Raw genomic sequence first — 18332 nt, forward strand, 5'->3', positions numbered from 1 at the left:
TCAGTAATGCCTGATTGAAGACTCCTAAATGTACATCTGTGCTTGCACCTTTGACAGATTGCCCTCATTTACACATTTGACCTCAGCCTTCTCAACTTGGTTTATCCTAGCCATTTCACTATTCTGTGTAACTTAATATATTCCAATTTTAAGGTTTTTCAGTGTTCAAAAAGGAAAGAAAAGCCACATCATGCAGGAGTTACATAAAATGCAGACATATAAAGTAAGATAAAAAATGTCTTGAACAAACTGTGCATGTGTATACACTGAAATGCAAAAACAGACATTAGTGTGTTTTAGCTACATAGGGTAATTTTTTTGATAGTCTTAGCAATAAATGAGCTCTGCTGAGTTTGATAATGTCAAGCTCAAACTAATATAAAAAGAGAGCAGTGAAACTACAGATAAACATGTATTGATCTCAAGTCTTCATCCGTCATCACTAAAGGCAAAGCATTGATGCCTGAAGAAAAAGAAAGAAACATAAAATGAAAACTCCAGCAACATTTGTAATTTTGTTTAGCATACTTGATCTGGGCTTAATACTGACTGTTTAGCTGCAGGTAATTTTGTGTGACTTGGTAATTGCTGATTTGTTAAGTATTCTAAAATAAATCTGTGTTCTTGGTGCCAATGACAGTAGGGCATTCAGTATTGATGTTGGGCCTGACTTTCTCAGCTCCTGGCTTGGTGGTTCTGAATCTGTCTACTTCAAGTCAGCTGTAAACATTAGGGTCTGTGCTTGTCTAGTAGCTTTTGTTGCCATGGTTCCCATCAGTGCCATACCAAGCTTTGATGCCGAAAAAACTGTTAAAACTAGAGAAGCCTCCTTGTGAGTAGCTGACATTGGAAAAGGTTTGTTCAGAGCCATTGCATGTGACATTGTTGTGCACTAACACTCATGACTTTAACAGACCTTACGAGGTTACCAAGGTAAAAATCATGGATACTCCTTTCAGACTTCTGTATATGTTTGGTCTAGAAGTCAAAGTACTTCTTGAGAATAGGAAGAAGAAAAGTAAAACACTCACAAGTTTCCCCAGCCTTAACTGTTCTTTTAATAGGATGGAGAAGATTCAGGTGTAGAAAACAGCAGACAAATCAGCAACAATTACCTCAACCTGTGACATAGAGGGATAAAGTCCTGATTATGGCCCAGATTACCAGAGTTTGATAAGTGGCTCTGGCCCTTGACAGGGCAGGCAGGGAGGATGGGTGTCTCCATCGTGGAGGCGGGTGGGCACACTTGGATTTCTCTCTCAGTTGATCCCTGGCAGTAGCTGGGGCCCTGGGGGGGTGTCCTTAAAGGGTGGGAATGCCCATTATATGTGGGACATGATGGGTACATGCAAGGTAGGAGAACTTTGCAAAAACAATCCTCAATAGCAGTGTGACACAGTCCTAGGATGTCTCAGTTTCCTCACTGACTGTGTGTCAGAGATGGTCCAGAGACAGTTACTAATGTTCAGTAGACCCAGTAAATGAGAAGAGGGCCCATGGGGGAGTAGTTGATGGTCAGCTTTGAGAAACTAAAACTGCTTCACAAGGAAAACCCAAAATTAATCTGCAACAATCTGAGAAGCAGCCCAATAATTACAGTAACTTCCAGAAAGTTCACAGGCCTAAAGGCAAGCAGTCTTTGTCCTCTTCAGGTTTCCATGACCTACCTATGGGTGGAGAGCAGCAGTGGTTCAGAGATCATGTTCAGTTTACTATTCTGGAGACAGACCCCTCTGTCCTTCTGCATGTCTGCCTAGAATTTCATAATAATGTACAAGTGGAACAGGGCTATGATATTCAGAAGTTGCAAGATTAAATTCTTAGCACAACCTGCCCTATCATCTTTTGCCTTGCTTTGGCATCCTGTCTCGGGTTTTTATTACCAGATCGAACATTTAGGTTATCAAATACCTAAACATCGAACTGGTAATATCGAAATCAAAAAACCACAAATGGACAATTTAACGCAGGGAAAGAATTCCTTTGGCCGTAAAAAACTTTTAAACCCAAATTAAGTGGGGGGCTTTGCCCCCCTCCCCCCAGTGTGGGGGACTGTGCCCCCCAACTAAATATACCAACTCTGAAATTGCTCTACATTGGACAAAAGGCAAAATCCGCATAATGGCCAAGGGAATTCTTTCCCTGCGTTAAATTGGCCATTCATGTTTTTTTTATTTCGATATTACCAGTTCAATGTTTAGGTATTTGATGACCTAAACGTTTGATCTGGTAATATAGACCCTCCTATCTCTTCAAAGATTACTTGTAAAAATGGAGGCTTTCAGAAGGCCCCACCAGACCAGAAAAAGATGAGGTTTTATACCAGATTCTTTTTAGTGCTAAAACTAGACTTTATGCTAGTTTATGATTTAAGCGGCCTAAACAGCTTAATCCTGAAAGAACTGTTTCACTGGTCATGATGCAGTCAGCCCTATAACTATCAGGAGGACACTGCATGTGCTCCAAAATGTGTACTTGTACATCAGAATTTCAAAGAAGCCCAGTAGGCATCTCCATTTTGCATGGCAGCCAATCATTACCAGTTCTCGACTAGTCCAGTTAGACTCACCTCATCCTAAGGGTATTAATCAAATGCAGATCTGTAGTAGCAGGTCATCAGAGGCTCAGAGAGATGAAATATTCCCATATCCAGACAGCTGTATCCTAGCTCTTTCTATAAGCTTTGACTATGGCAGTAGAGTCTTTGATGTTCCACTTCCAGCATTGCAAAATCACAGTTGTATCTCTCCCTGTTGTTTGCATTTACTGGTGGTGGTTTGGACACAGTTCACAGCAAAGCACATTGCCTATAGAGAGGGTGCAGTCCAAGGTCTTCCTGATTTTGCATTCTTAAAGTATTTTGTCTTGTCAACATCTTAAGGCTCTAAGCTTCATGGTGGCATCCATTGCAATAGTATCCCACAGCAGGAAGGAGAGGGGTCCTTCAGATACCCTCCCAAAAGAAAAATGCCTCATTTGTTGAACTAAAAGAAGTGCTAAGACAAAGGTAAATTGTCCCACTGATTCTTCTTCCCTTGATGAGGAAGTCTTATTTGAGGCATTTGGATGAGCCCATTTACCTCCTCTTCCCCAGTGAGGAAGTGTTCTATGAGAAGTTTGGATGAGCCCATTTACCTTCTGGGTGATCCCTCCTGCTGACAGGCTGATCAACGTATCCCATAGGGATAAGTAGGATCTAGCTGTGAAGGAACTTATTCCATAAAAGCCAGATAAGATGCATTCTTCTTCCCATGGATCTTGCACACTGAAGTAAAAGTCCTGCTGTAGATTAAATTGTTACTGTAATAGTTACAAAGAAACATGGGAGAAGAAGTCATGGCCCATCCTGCAAGCTGAGTACAAGAAGATAGATCATTTTTGGAAGCAATATCGTTTTTGGAAGCAATAATATGGTTTTAGGAGCTTTTTCCCTTTGAGCATCAAATTGCATCACTTATATCACCATATTCCAGAGAGAATTAATCACTAAACTGTTACAATCCCTCAGGAGACCTTAGAAAATAGAGATGGGAAATCCCATGAAGGTTCAGTTGGCTACTGTACTGTCTATCACTAATGTTAGCATGAGGCTGGTTTCTGACACATCAAAAGCAGCAGGCACTGGCATTGCTATGCATCATCATCCTTAGCTGCAGTTATTTGACTTTGCAAACAACTTTAAGGTATCCTTTCTTAATGCTCCATTTGATTGGTCTTCTCTTTTTGGACCTACTCTAAAAGACACTTTGTCTAAGAGTGAGCAAAAAGGTAAAACATCTGCAGCTGTAGTTCACTTTTCTAACCCTCAAAGACCTGTTTCCTGGAATCAGAAGGGAGAGAACCACCTCTGGCTCAGGAAGTCCCAATATTTTGCCACTGACTCCTGTTTTGACTGGGCGCCCTGGGGCAGAGGTGGGAATCCTTATGAATGCCACTTCATAGGCAGTGGGAGTCCAAATAATCAAAGTTTTAAAGGCCCCTTTACCAACAAACCCTGAAAATTTGCCTGCCTACTCCTCTCTGAATGCAGCCAGTAGAGGCCTGTCTCTTCACTTCTACAATTGGATGGCCATCACAAAGGATTTATGGGTGAAGAGAATAATATTCGGAGGCTACACAATTCCATTCAAATCAAAACCAGTCCATTCCTACAAGTCCTTTCCAGATGATCCACCCTGGCAAAAATGACCTCAGCCCAACAAATTTCCCAGCTGCTAGGAAGAAGAGTCATCCAAAGAGGTCCCACCAGACAACAAATGATTTGCAATCTACTCAAGATTCTTTTTAGTTCCAAAAAAGAACAAGGACCTCAGGTCCATCTTAGGCCTCAGCATTCAGATTGTTACAGTGCAGTTCAGTCTTTCTCTTCTGTGGTAGGGGGATTGGATGTGCTCCATAGACCTTTAGGATGCCTATCTTTATGTAAATATTCTATGTAAGTTCAGAAGGTATTTCCATCTGGGAGCCAATTTCTGTCAGTTCAAGGTCTTGCTATTCAGTCTCTCCATAGATCCCCAGGTGTTTACTAAATGTATGGTAGTGGTGGCAGTGCACCTTAGGCTGTAAGTGTTCCAGGTGTTTCAGTACTCAGACAATTGGTTTCTCACTACAAGAACAAGAGAATGCTTAATCCAAGCAAGAGATTATTTTCTTCAGTTGTGTCAATCCTTGGGTATTTCTGTGAATTAAAAAAAAATCAAACATACAGCTCATTCAGACATTGGATTTCATAGGATGCCATCCAGTCACAGTTTTCACAGATCACAAAACTATTACTCTGAAGGCTGACCTGTCTTTGCCTTTAGGCACAGGAGATTATTTCTAGTTCAAATCCACAAGCTTTCCTAATTCTTTCCAAGGTGTGGGCTCCATGGCAGCTTCTATAACCTTGGTATTTCACACAAGATGTTTTCATGACGGCTCTGCAGTAGACTGTCAGTCCAGGGGTCCCTCTTGACACACTCTCACCATCCGATCAAGCTCTCCTCTGTCTGCCATCATCACATTTCTTGGTGGATATCTTCCCCTCTGATAATGCAAGAATGTCCATTTTTCCTTCCTTCTCCCATGGCCATAGTAACCATGAATGCCTTTGGAGGGTCAAATTTGATCGGAGGACATTTCGTGGAAAATGGACCATTCAGGAGAGCCATCTTCATATCAATGTTCTGGAAATGAAGACAGTCCTCTTAGCGTTGCAGGAACTTCAATACTTCCTTCCCTAGGGTGTGATTTCTATTCAGATGGACAGTGCTTCACTGGTCTGGCACATCAACAAATAGGTGAGATCCCATTTTTAACCAATTATGTCAAGAGGCTATAAGGGTGCTGCTGTGGGTGATGTCTTCTCAATTCTTTCTCTTAATGCATTTATCGGGTTAGTCCAGTATTCTAGCAGATAGGTTGAGCCACTGCATTCTCATGCTTCATGAGTAGTCCCTGAACCAGTCAATGGCAAGGGGAAATTTTCTGCAGCTGGGACCAACCATGCTACAATCTTTGCATCCCCTACCAGTTCGATGTGTAGCAGCTTCTTTGCCCTAATCCATTAGGGACAGTCTCCAAGGGATGCTGTTATCCATACTTGGCCACCTGGTCTTTTTTAATGCTTACCCCAGTTCTACTGGTAATGAAGTTTCTGCAGAAAGCCTCCATGTGCAAGGTGAAAGTACTCCCCATTGTTTCATTCTGGCCTCTAACAAGTCTGGTTCCCTTCTTATTGCCTCATCCTCTTCAACTTCCTTGGGTCCTAGGTCTACTCTTGCACCTGTAAAGCAAGCCTTCCCCAGACAGCTAGTCCCTCAAACTTAAGGCATGGTTTCTCAAATTTCAGTGAAAGCCAAAGATCCTTCTTTACCTTTTAGAGTGGTACTCATTCTACCCACTTCTCAGAAACCTTTAACCAGAAAAATTTACAAAAGTAAATGGAAGAGGTTTTGTATATGGGCAGTGGAGACCTTTTCTCTGCTCCCCTGCCTTCTGTTCTGTATTTTTGCACGTCTTTTTCACTGTGGTTCCAGTTATTCTACTACTAAAGTTAAGTTTGCAACTATTTCTAACTTCCAGATGGGCACAATTTGTCTATAGTATCTCTAAAAGCCTTCAAACATTCCTAGAGGGAACTTTTCTTCTGCGGCCACCTGTTAAGGATCAAACTCCTCCTTGGGATATTACCTTGGCAACCTCCTTTTGAGCCTGTCTGTTCCATAGAGTTAAGGTTTCAGTATTGTAAAACATTGTTTTGGTGGTTGTAACACTTTATCCAGATGCATTCCTGAACTTTAGGCTGTGTCATGTAAATCATAATTACTTGGTATTCCAAAGAAAACATTTCTGTCAAACCTAATCTTAGCTCTGTGGCTAAAATTGTCACATAATCAGCCTATTTTTTTTTCCTAAACATTCTCACAAAAAGTACACCCTGCATACCTTAGATGTCCACCAGCAACTCAGATTTTACTTGCACATTGCAAAGTCTGTACAGCCATTATAAATGACAAAGTATTATCCCAGGTATAAAAATTCAAAGGGGGATATTCAAGGATGACTCTCTGTCTCTGCTGCTATTCTGTCTTGTCCTTAACCCATTAAGCTGTCTACTTAACAAATTAGCCTATGGCTATAATTTGGCTCCTAGAAAACAACAAGGTGTAAAGACTTCTCATCTTCTCTTTGTCGGTTTAAAACTGTATAGCTCATCAGATGAGGAACTGAAAGTACAACTGCAAGTTGTCAAAACTTTTTCAGATGATATAAAAATGACATTTGGTCTTGATAAATGTGCAAAAGCAACCTTTAATTCAGGAAAACTGCAGCACCAGGAAAACGTCAGTTTGGGACAAGACTGTAATATAAAAGAACTTGAGCAAGAAGGGAGTTTATAAATATTTGATGAAGGATCAACCATAAAACATGAACAAATGTGAATAAAACTTGGTAAGGAATACTTTAGAAGACTTAAATTAATCCTGAAAACAGCATTGACATCTAGGAACAAAATCCAAGCTATAAACCAATTTGTTCTTCCTGTCCTAACTTACAGTTTTGGAGTGATGGACTTGGCCCCAAAAGGTGTTGGATAGATTAGATAGGAAAACAAGAAGGGATGCTTCATGCTCACCCAATGATTTATAAAAATCAGTGCATACCAAGATTATATATTTCCCCTTCTGAAGGAAGGATGAGCCTCCTTGAAATGAATTACATGCGTAAATCAGCAGTCATAGGACTCCACACATATCTGCTGACCTCACAAAGACCCAAACGTAGTGAAAGTTTTGAAACATGAGGAGAATAAATCTAAGATGACTTCTCTGCTTAATCTAGCAGAAGCTTATCGGCGTCAAGCAGGTATGGAAATCAAACTAGAAGTAGATAAAAATCAGGCAGCAACTGAATGTGCCAAAAAACAAAAGAAAGAATATAAATGAATAACCAGATGAGAAGGCAAGAAATGTGGAAAATGCATAAATATAGTTACAAGTATAGAAAACTTGTGGAAGAACCTCATGTTAATCAGGAACGAACGCAAGAATGGTTAAGGAGTGGCGAATTCAAACCAAGAGATGAAAGGTTAATATTGGCACCCAAGACAGTGGGCTACATACACGCTGGTTTTCAAAGTCATTGAACATGTGGGAGAAACAGACAAAGGTAATAGAAAATCTGTATGTTTACAAGTCGCTACTAAGAGAAGTTGCCAGCAACCCCAAATGTTTTCTCTTTGGCTATCCTCATTCCTTGCACTGTTTCTGTACTTACTTTCCTTTTTTTCGATACCTAATGTTTACCAAAATCTCCTCTTTAGTCTCTCTCTTTCTGCAATACATAACGCTAGTATTCCTTCAGGTTTACTTTATCTGTAAAGATCAAGGCTAGTGTTTCCCCTGTTAGTGTCTTTTTCAACTTGCTTTGTTGATATTTCTTTCTGTATCCATCCACTCTTTTCTCTCAGGCTATCTTTGGAATTCTACTTTCTCTGATTGTTTTTCTGAACTTTTTCGACCTGGGTGTTAGCCCCGCTCAGTTCACCCTCACTACAGTCGGGCTCACTTAGCTCCCCTACCCTACCTCCAGTCCCACCCACCCTATTACAATTTCCTTTATACCATCCACTCCCTCCCCTTCCTCCCCCACTGACCACTCACAAACAACTTCCTATTAAACTTTATAGACATCACTTCCTGTCCCCCCCTCTTCTCAGCCCCTACTTCTACTAACCCAACATCTATTACCTAACTTTCACAGTTATTCTCTTACTTCCTTGTCTTTTCTACTATACCCTTCCTACAATCCCTTTACCCTCTTTCACACATGTGATACCTTATCTTTACCACCTCACTGCTCTTCCTTCTAACTACTCTCACCTCATATCACTCCTACCTTCCTTCCCCATTGCTATACCCTCCCACCTCCAACTCCTTTGATATTCATTTCACATTATCCTTCTTCAATATCTCCCCAGCTCATGTCTTCATAAGCCAACTAGACTGCAAATATGCTCACCTGCCTATAAATCTAAATCCAAGCTATACAAACTAAACTTATGTATCATCCTACTCTCTGTACCCCCTAATAACTTACTCGTATCTGGAGACATCCACCATAACCCCGTCCCCTCCCCCCTCTACATCTACTCCAGTCTCCCTCACCCATCAACCCCCCCCCTACTCTAACTACCTCTGACCATCCTCAGTCTATTACACTGAACTCGACTATATCTAAGCACATAGGCATATACTCTCTTAACATTCAAAGCCTAACTAACAAAATCACTGACTTCCATGCCTGGATAGCCCACACAACCCCTCACATCCTTTGCTTATCTGAAACCTGGCTTAAGCCTCATGTCAATGAGTGAAATTCTCCCACCAGCCTATATTTACCGTTCAGATAGATGGCCAAAAAAGGGGGTGGTGTAGCTATCCTTCACTGTAATCACCTAAACCTGTCACCTTTTTCTGCACCCATGCCAGACTTTCACCCAGCAGAACTCTTAATCATAAATCACCACCTCAACCAAAAAAAAAAAAAAACTAGCTATCACCTCTATCTACATCCCTCCAGGAAACAACTTACCCATCCTAGAGAAAATCCTAGATTGGTTCTCCCACAACATTCCCTATGAAACTCTCATCTTAGGCAATGTCAATCTAGACTGGTCCAAACTCAAAACTGACTCCCCTCCAATCAGCATAAATCTATATGGTTCCATCAGCTAATAACTTTCCCCACCCGATTTCATAAAAACTTAACTTCTAGCTTCATAATTTACTGGATACTCACCAGCTCCCCTAACCTCCATCATAACCCTACTACTCTACCAGACCAACTTAGTGACCATCTACCCACCACTGTCCTTAGATTCACTTGCCAACCACCCAAACCTAATCTTTATAGAGACTGTCGAAAACTCTCTAATTTCAACCCAATTCAACTCTATTCATCTCTCTCTTCCACTGACTAGTCTGTCCTTAAATCCGTCTAGATGAAGCAGTAGATATTTCCAGTACCATCTTCCTGAATACCCTGAACTCCCTTGCTCCCTCTAAAAAGATAAGAATAAAATCCAATTACGCTCATTGGCTTCCCAAAGACACTAAGTCCCTTATGCTCCAACGAGATAAAGCTTGGAAAGCCTGGATCAAAACTAAAGAACTACCCTTCCTTCAGAACTACAGACATCTCGGAAATCTTACTAAGAAACAGTCCAATGCTGACAAAAAGTCCTTCTTTAACAAAGCTCAACTAAATAGTATATCCAACCCATACAAATTATGTTCAACTGTAAATAAAATTCTGTCTCCTAGCTGCCCCTCTAACCCCTCCCCATACCCTGTTACATCCCCTCTATAAACAGCTACCCTACTCAATAAACACTTTATCAATACCATTCAAGCACACTTACCATCCAGTGGTAACACTACAACCCAACCTACCCCTCCTTACCCATCTAACAATAACCCCTTCACCTTTCATCCTGTTCCCACTTCTTATATCTGATCTCTACTTCTTAAACTAAAATCTTGCACCTCTTCCACTGATAATCTACCTCCTACCTTCCTAAAACTAGCTGCTGACTCAGTTACATACCCAGTGTTTATACTAATCAATAGGTCCTTTCAAGAATCCACTGTACCCACCCTCTGGAAATCCTTTTTCACTATACCCCTACACAAAGGTGGTAATTCTACTGACCTATCTAACTACCTTCTCATAGCTATCCTATCCCCACTGCCTAAAATTCTCAAAAAATGCATCCACTCACAACTACTAAAACACCCCTTCCAAAGCAAGCTTCCCACACCAGCCCAGCATGGCTTCTGTCCCAACCATAGGACAACTACAGCCCTCCTAACCTTTACCCATACCATAGCTGAGGCCCTAGATAACAAAAACATGTATCCTGTCTCTTCTTAGACCTTTACAAAGCATTTGATACCATCTCCCATCCCCTACTGTTATCTAAACTTGCTTGTCTCAATCTATCTTCCTCCTCCCTTTCCTGGTTCTCCAGTTACTTATCCTGCAGGAAACAGTTAAATGGTTATCTTCCTCTTCATTCCTGCCAGTCCCAACAGGAGTACCCCAAGGCTCCATCTTGAGTCCCCTTTTGTTCAGTATCTTCACTAATGACCTCCAGACATCCTGCAAACAATCCTTCCTCATACAATATGCCAATTTATCTCTCATCTCTATCTCTGACAACATCTCTGAACTCCATACACTCACTCAACACACCTTTTCATCTACCAAGCAGTGGCTAACCAGTAACTTACTCATCCTCAACCCAAAAAAGACCAAACTCTTACTATTTCTTCCCCGTTTTCTGACTCATCACAAATCCTCCTTTTCTGTCACTTCCACAAACAACGCAATTATGCAACCTGAAACTCACACTAAATTGTTAGGCGTCCTTATCGATGATGAATTCAGATTTAAGATACACCTTCTCCAAGGCATAAAAAAGACAAACTAGAAACTAGGTTTACTTTATCATAACAAAAAATTTCTAACTCCAAATGCTAGACTCCCTTGCTCAAGCTCTCCTCCCTTCCCTTCCCTTCTTTATGTTGTCACTGTGTTCACCAACATTCAAACCACAACCTTAAACATACTCCAACAAACCTATCACAAGATAGCTAGATTCATCACAAACTCTGTATACAATACTCATCACTGCTTGCCACTTACATCCCTCCACTGGCTTGAATTCCCCCACCTAGTGTTGCTATCACAGCTTGAAATGTTACACTTCATTTTCTATAAACCTTCATCTTGTTCTGCACTCTCTTCCTTCATTTCTATCTACAGACCTCCTCGTATTCTTCGTACCTCAAATCAGTTACTTCTACACACCTACCAACAAAACAAAAGCAGTAAAAAAACTCTTATTTAAATGCCCCATTGCTTAAACTTGGAACAAACTTCCTAGAGATATATGCTCCACCATTCACCCATCCCACTTTAAAGAAAAATTAAAACTCCATCTACTTAACTCCAAAATCTCTCCCTGTCAGGACCCAACCTAACCCCTTTCTCCCCTCCTTAGGTATGCCTTTCAGTACCCCCCCCCCATCTACAAAGTATTCCCCCTACTTGAGGATACTCATTTCTACTTAATACTTATCTGGTTGGAACCAACTCTTCTGTAAATATGTAAATAATTCATAACCCTGATAATAAAGGCTAGACATAACTAATAGTGTTTAAATTTATCTCTCTTTACTTTTGTCTTTTAAATACTATTGTATAATTTCAATTTCTGATCACATGTTAATCACATGTTAATGTATATGTTACCAGTTTTGCTGTCTTCAAAATGTTTTGTGAAATTTTTATTCAATTCCTGTACACTTGTTAATGCACGTGTTATCACTTCTCTGTATGTACAATCTCCTCGGGTCTCCACTGAAAACGGGCCACAAGCCCAGCTGGACCAACCCGGTTAACAAATGTCAGTAAATAAATAAAAATAAAAAATAAATGTAGGTTTTGTAAAACCAAATTGGAAACAGTTGCACACCTCGTTGCTGGTTGTGACATACTAATGGCAAAAGGACTGTATACTGAAAGGCATAATAATGTGGCAAGACTGTTGCACTGGGGATTGTGTAAACATTATGGTATTGAAGTGGCTGAAGAACACTGAAAACATGAGCCACAAAGCATCACAGAAAATGATGAAGTTTACATCACATTGGATCACCCATTGCCAACAATTCAAACAATAGGTGCTAGAAAACTGGATCTAGTGGTCCATGAAAAGAAAACAAAAGTAGCATTGCTCATTGAAATCACCACACTCAGTGACTACAGTGTCTTGCATACAAAGAGACACAAAGTCATAAAATATCAGGTTCTGAAGGCAGAAGCAAGAGCAATGTGGAAGAAAGATACACAGACAGTTCCAATAGTAGCAGGAGTAACGGGTCTTATAAAAAAGAATCTACAATCATATTTAGATATGTTAACAATACATGCAACCCCATTGCAGAAGGAGTCATTACTGGGCACATTGTAGGTGCTGCAAAAAGCACTTTTGGCTGACGTCAAAGATTGAAACAATACTAATTACATGAACTTTAATCATAGTTTGACTTAGAAATGGGGTCCATTCCTGTCATGGTATTAGAAACCCAAAAGACTTGGAGAAATAAAAAAAAAAAAAAAAAAAGATGACTAGCTCTTTGCATATTATTCCAAAAATTAAATTGAGGTCCAAGGTCTCTAACTGCATTACCTTTGTTTATAATTTGAAAATTGTCTCTTTCTGCCAAGCCAAGGGCACATTCTTCTACATATGTTCCCTTTTCAACTGCATTCTTTAATCATTCATCATTGGATAATGTATGTTCTACAACAACTTGGTGTAATATGCACAGAAACACTACAAACTGCATCTCCATTCTGCCATGCTCAAAAGGTTTCTACCATAATGCTACTTGGGAATTTAGGTAGCAGGGGACTCTCTCCTAACTATCAAGGCAGAAGGAAAAGACAGTATTAGAATATGAAAGTTATGTATTTACAAGAATGCTAGATCCATGTTGTCCTCCTCTAATAATCAGAACATACCACCCTCCTAGTTACTTTCTGTCCATCTCAACACCTCATTCTCCTTCCCCCTTCTAAATTGTCATTGTGCCTATTGCCAAGTCTTCTGGAGGATCCTACTAGAGCAATCGTGATGCATTTTACGAGACTCGGTCATTTATCCTTGGTGTTTTCTCTTGAGGTTGTCCTCTTTTTCTAAGGGCAAACTCAATCTGAAGTTTTGATAGGCTTTCCAATCATTCGTTTAGCATGGTCCCCCCATACATGTTAAGTGCTGGGTATTAATGAAGGCCTCAAGTTTTTCTGTTTGTTGGCATTACATTGTAGAATTGAGTCTCTTCTTGCACAGGGGATTATGAGAGAGGAACTCAAGCAGTGGTGAAGCTCTGAAGTTTTTTGCTGGCTTGGCTCCACCTCGAAGTTGAGATGATTGAGGACAAAAGGGACTAGCATCATATTAAAGTACATAGGATCATAGGAGATTACTAGTCTATTGGCCCTGAGGCCCTTAAAATCCTAGCCAAGGGTTTAGGCCATGTTTAGATCAGCACACAATTCCCCCGTCCAGCAGGGACATGGGTGGAATCCCAGGGGTATATTTTCTGTTTCGCATCCAGTTATCCAGGTTGTGCTTATAAAGGGTAAAGAGGTACTCTGCTTGATGTCGAGAGGGAGTCTATTCCATAGATGGAGGAGTCTCTGGGACACATCTGTCCCACCAGATAACTTTTATTTATATACTATTAGGCATAGTAGTACCAGAAAAGGAGTGAAAGGAAGGAAACTTCCATCATTCCATTGAGTACACATCTACTGCCAACTCCACTATGTCTTTTTGGGGAAAACAAAAGTAGCATTGCACTCGTTATCACAGACACTTTACCACAGAATCCATTCAAAGCAATAAAAGTAAGAATGATTCATCTCCCAACCCTGATTTTTCAGGCATTCTATCGACCTGTTTGCTTAACAAGGAGAAGCTCGAGCTTATGGTTTGTTTCCCCAAGTCTGCAAGACAAGGACTAAAACCCCTGGTGCCCCATTTGAATGGGAAGTACTGAGGTACTAGAGGTTTTTGACTAGGATTAGATTCTATTTGAAGTTCTTTCAGAAATTGCAAAGTGTTTGTTTAGTTATTTATTTAGAATAGGTGACAGACTGAGTAAAGTTGTTATTGCAGATCTTATAACATGACAAGGAAATGTTTAAAATGGCAACAAGTAAATATTAAAAATACATTTTAAATGTAAAAATAATGGTTAACACTAAGTAGCTTATTTCCTATCCATGAACACTAAAAACACACCGCCTGCACGATAAGGCTGATGCACAGGCCCCAAATGATCGGGAACTTCAAAAAAGCAAAGCCAGCACCATCAGAGCATATAAAATTTCCTTTATTGTGGCCATACCAAGATAAAAATCAGACTGGTTTCGGCAGCCAAGCCTTCATCAGTGATCAAGTACCAAGGCATAAATCCTTCAATTTATACCATAACTAATCATTCTCCATTAACCAAACATCAATATTTAAAGCAACAGTCAACCCTTTCACCAGAACCATATTTATTACATATGGTCATTTAAACCTGAGGAAAACAAACCCCCAAGTTTAATGATCCAGCCCTTCTCCTATTTGTTTAATATAGCATGCCATCCCATTTATTTATCCTGTCCCCCAAAACTTTATCAATAACCACAAAATATTTTCATTACTATGTTTCAGTGTGTGCTTATATAAAGCATTTGACATACGCTTAGTACGAATATCACTCATATGTTCAGATATGCATACTCATATGGGCCTCGAAGTCTGCCCAACTTAAAAAACATTACATGAGCATGTAACCAAATATACCAGCCAGTCTGACCCACAGTTTGCAAAAAAATCCCATATCATAAACCTTACAAGTATTCTTACTAGAAAACTGTTTGGTTTTCAACATGTGCTTACAAAAAGAACAAAGTCCACATGGATGTGAACCAACAGATTTTTCACCAGACAAAGTACCCTGATATGCATTATTTTGATTTCTATACCCACATTTATAATGATTAAAGTGGGCCCACTTCTGTAAGAGAATTGACATCTAGGCATAAGTAAACCAGATAGTTGATCACTGGCTAACAGAATGTTCCAATTTGTATTTATGACCTCCCTAATGATGTTAATATTCCGGCCATAGGTCGTAACAAACAGGGGCGGCCCGTGCTATTGGACTGCCGGACTGCAGCCCCCTCAAAACAAAAAGAACTAAAAATAAAAATAAAAAATAGAAAAAAAAGTTTTAAAATTTGCGGACTTCGCGCATGCGCAGTAGTCCAGACTACTGGTCTACTGTATGCGCATGCTCAAGGCAGTCCGGCAGTCCTGATAGGGAAACGCGAGGAGACGTCTGTGCACTTTAAAGTGCACAGACATGCTGGGATAATACATTGTGGCCGGACTGCAACACCAGCAGTCGGGAATGGGAATTGCTGCAGTCTCGTCGGGAAAGGGTTTGGATCTAATCTCGCGAGTCTTTGGAGTATTGCGCAGGAAGGGGTTTGGATCTAATGAATGTACATTGGTTATGGAGACCGGACAGGTAAGTGTGTTTGTTGGAATGTATGGTGCTTTTTCTTGTACTGTTTGAATGTATGGTGCTTTTTCTTGTACTGTTTGAATGTATGGTGCTTTTTCTTGTTTTGTTTGAATGTATGGTGCCTTTTCGTTTAGTGTGTGTATGTATGTGTGTGTGTGTGTGTGTGTGTGTATGTGTGTGTGTGTGTCAGTGCCCCAGGTGCTCATGGTGGTGTGGTAGGGAATACCTCAGGCTTGAACCCTGTACCCTGTATGCAGGTGTTAAAGACTTGAGTTCCCTACCCACCACCATTTGTAAAAAAATTGCAGATTTTTGCCTCATATTTGATCTGATCTGTTCCTCATAATATCTGTGGTTTGTAAATGTTGCAATGCTTGATATTTGATGGTGAAGTAGTAGCATTGTTGCCTCACAGCTGCAGGTTCTCAGGTTTGATTCTTGGCTGGGGTTCCTTCTTTGTGGGGTCTGTTATCTTCTCCCTGTGTTTGTGTGGGTTTGTTTTTATTTGATGGTGCACTGGTAGCATTGTTGCCTCACAGCTGCAGGTTCTCAGGTTTGATTCTTGGCTGGGGTTCCTTCTTTGTCGGGTCTGTTGTATTCTCCCTGTGTTTGTATGGGTTTGCTTTTATTTGATGGTGCACTGGTAGCATTGTTGCCTCACAGCTACAGGTTCTCAGGTTTGATTCTTGGCTGGGGTTCCTTCTTTGTGGGGGTCTGTATCTTCTTCCTGTGTTTGTGTGGGTTTGCGTTTGTGTCCTCCCATGTTACAAAGACATGTCTGCATTATTTCTTCCTGGGCCTCTGCTGAAAATTGTTTTTTTGTTCCAAGTCGGACTGTCCTGATTAACAAATGTTAAATAAAATTGACAGGCATTTGAATTTCAGACTTCAGGTTTCTGAATGTTTAATTTCTTACATATTTGATGGTGCAGTGGCAGTATTGTTGCCTCAGAGTCACAGCTATAAGATTTGTGGTTTGATTCTTGGCTGGGGTGCCTTCTTTGTGGAGTCTGCATCTTATCTCTGTGTTTGTGTGGATTTGCTCTGGTGTCCTGCCATTTTACAAAGACGTGTCTACAGTATTTCTCCCTGGGCCTCTGCTGAAAATTGTTTTTGTTCCATCACAAGTAAAATTGACAGGCATTTGAATTTCAGACTTCATAGTCTTCAGAAAATACATAGTAAAACAACTTTTTATTCTAGCAATAAATATATAGTAACACAACCTTTTATTATAGCAATTTTTTAAGTTTATAAGGTGACTATTTGAAATTTTTCCTTAATTTTTGGGACTGTAATACCCTGTTAGTGGCTTTGTCCAGGTTTTTTGTGCTAAGGTTGACAGCTATGGCAAGAACTGAATTCACTGAATATGTTTGAGGGCTGTATTCCCTCATTACTGGATTTATCCAGGTGTTTTGTGCTAAGAGGTTGACAGCTATGGTGAGAACTGAATTCATTAAATGATAGCCATTTAAGTTTCAGTCTTCCTCTCGTTCACAAAACAGCTGATTTGGCGTAGTGGTATGTTGCTCTTGACTGTTTTGCACAGGGACCTTGTCTGTAAAATGTACGGTGGTAACACAGCATTTTTCTTTCACAAAGCAGGTGATTTGGCATAGTGGTATGTTGTTCTGACTCTTTTTTGCACAGGGACTTTGGCAGTAAAATGTATGGTGGTACCGTGGTAACACAGCATTTTATTCTAGCAGCTTTCCAAGATTATACAAGCAATGTTAATGTGTCCCTGGTTTTTGCCCTTTTGACCCACCCCAATAAATTTGGCTTTTTCCAGACTTCTTGTGCTGCGAAGTTGAGATGCAGTTGAGTATTGATTAGATTTTACAAGGAGCTGAGAGCTGCAGGGGAAGAGAAGTTTAGTGCTAATAGCACAACAGGCTGTGTGCTTGCTTTTGATGCAGAAGGTTGTTGGTTCTACTCCCATAAGGGGTGAATGCTGCCGTACTGAAAGTTAAGATACTAATTATGAGCCTGTTATCAGTTTGCCATCCATTTCCTATTGCAATATTACTAGCTTATTTTTAATGTAATTTAGGCAATTTATTCCACAGGGGCATCAGACACTTTATTGTTCGATGAAACCATGAAATATAAAGGTGATTGCTAGCACCAACCTCTTCATTACAGATTTATTTAACGTGGAATTATTTAGATGACTTTTTTACTACTTCAGAGATTGTGCATATTTACTGATAATGGTGGACTGTAGAATTGTGCATATTTACTGATAATAGTGGACTGTAGAAGTTTGAGTAGACTTTTATGATGGAAATGTTCTGAATTGGACAGTTTTGTTTCATTGTTTACTGGAAAAATGTTCAAAGCAATAGGAAGGTGTATCAAAGAGCACATGTGTTTCATATGCAAGGGGCCTATGATTTGAAAACAGCCCAGAATTTATTTTTATCTGCCACGAGTAAAATATATTTTCTTTGAATGTGGATTTTAATGTTGTTTCAGTGAATGTGAGTTTCAAGGGCAGAGAAGGTTTAATGCCAAGTTTGTTTAGCAGATGTCTTAGTGTTTGTGCTGTAAAATGCAAAAATAAAACTTTCAAATGAAGTTCAAATCATCATAGAAGTAAATCAGTATGCACATTAGTGTTTATGGTAAATGGAGTGAAATAGCAAAGTAAAGGATCATTGGAATGGCTGCAGGGAGGCTCCATTC

This window comes from Protopterus annectens, chromosome 5.part1, assembly GCF_019279795.1.
Source record: "Protopterus annectens isolate FY-2018-M chromosome 5.part1, PAN1.0, whole genome shotgun sequence".
NCBI classification, from domain to species: domain Eukaryota; kingdom Metazoa; phylum Chordata; order Ceratodontiformes; family Protopteridae; genus Protopterus; species Protopterus annectens.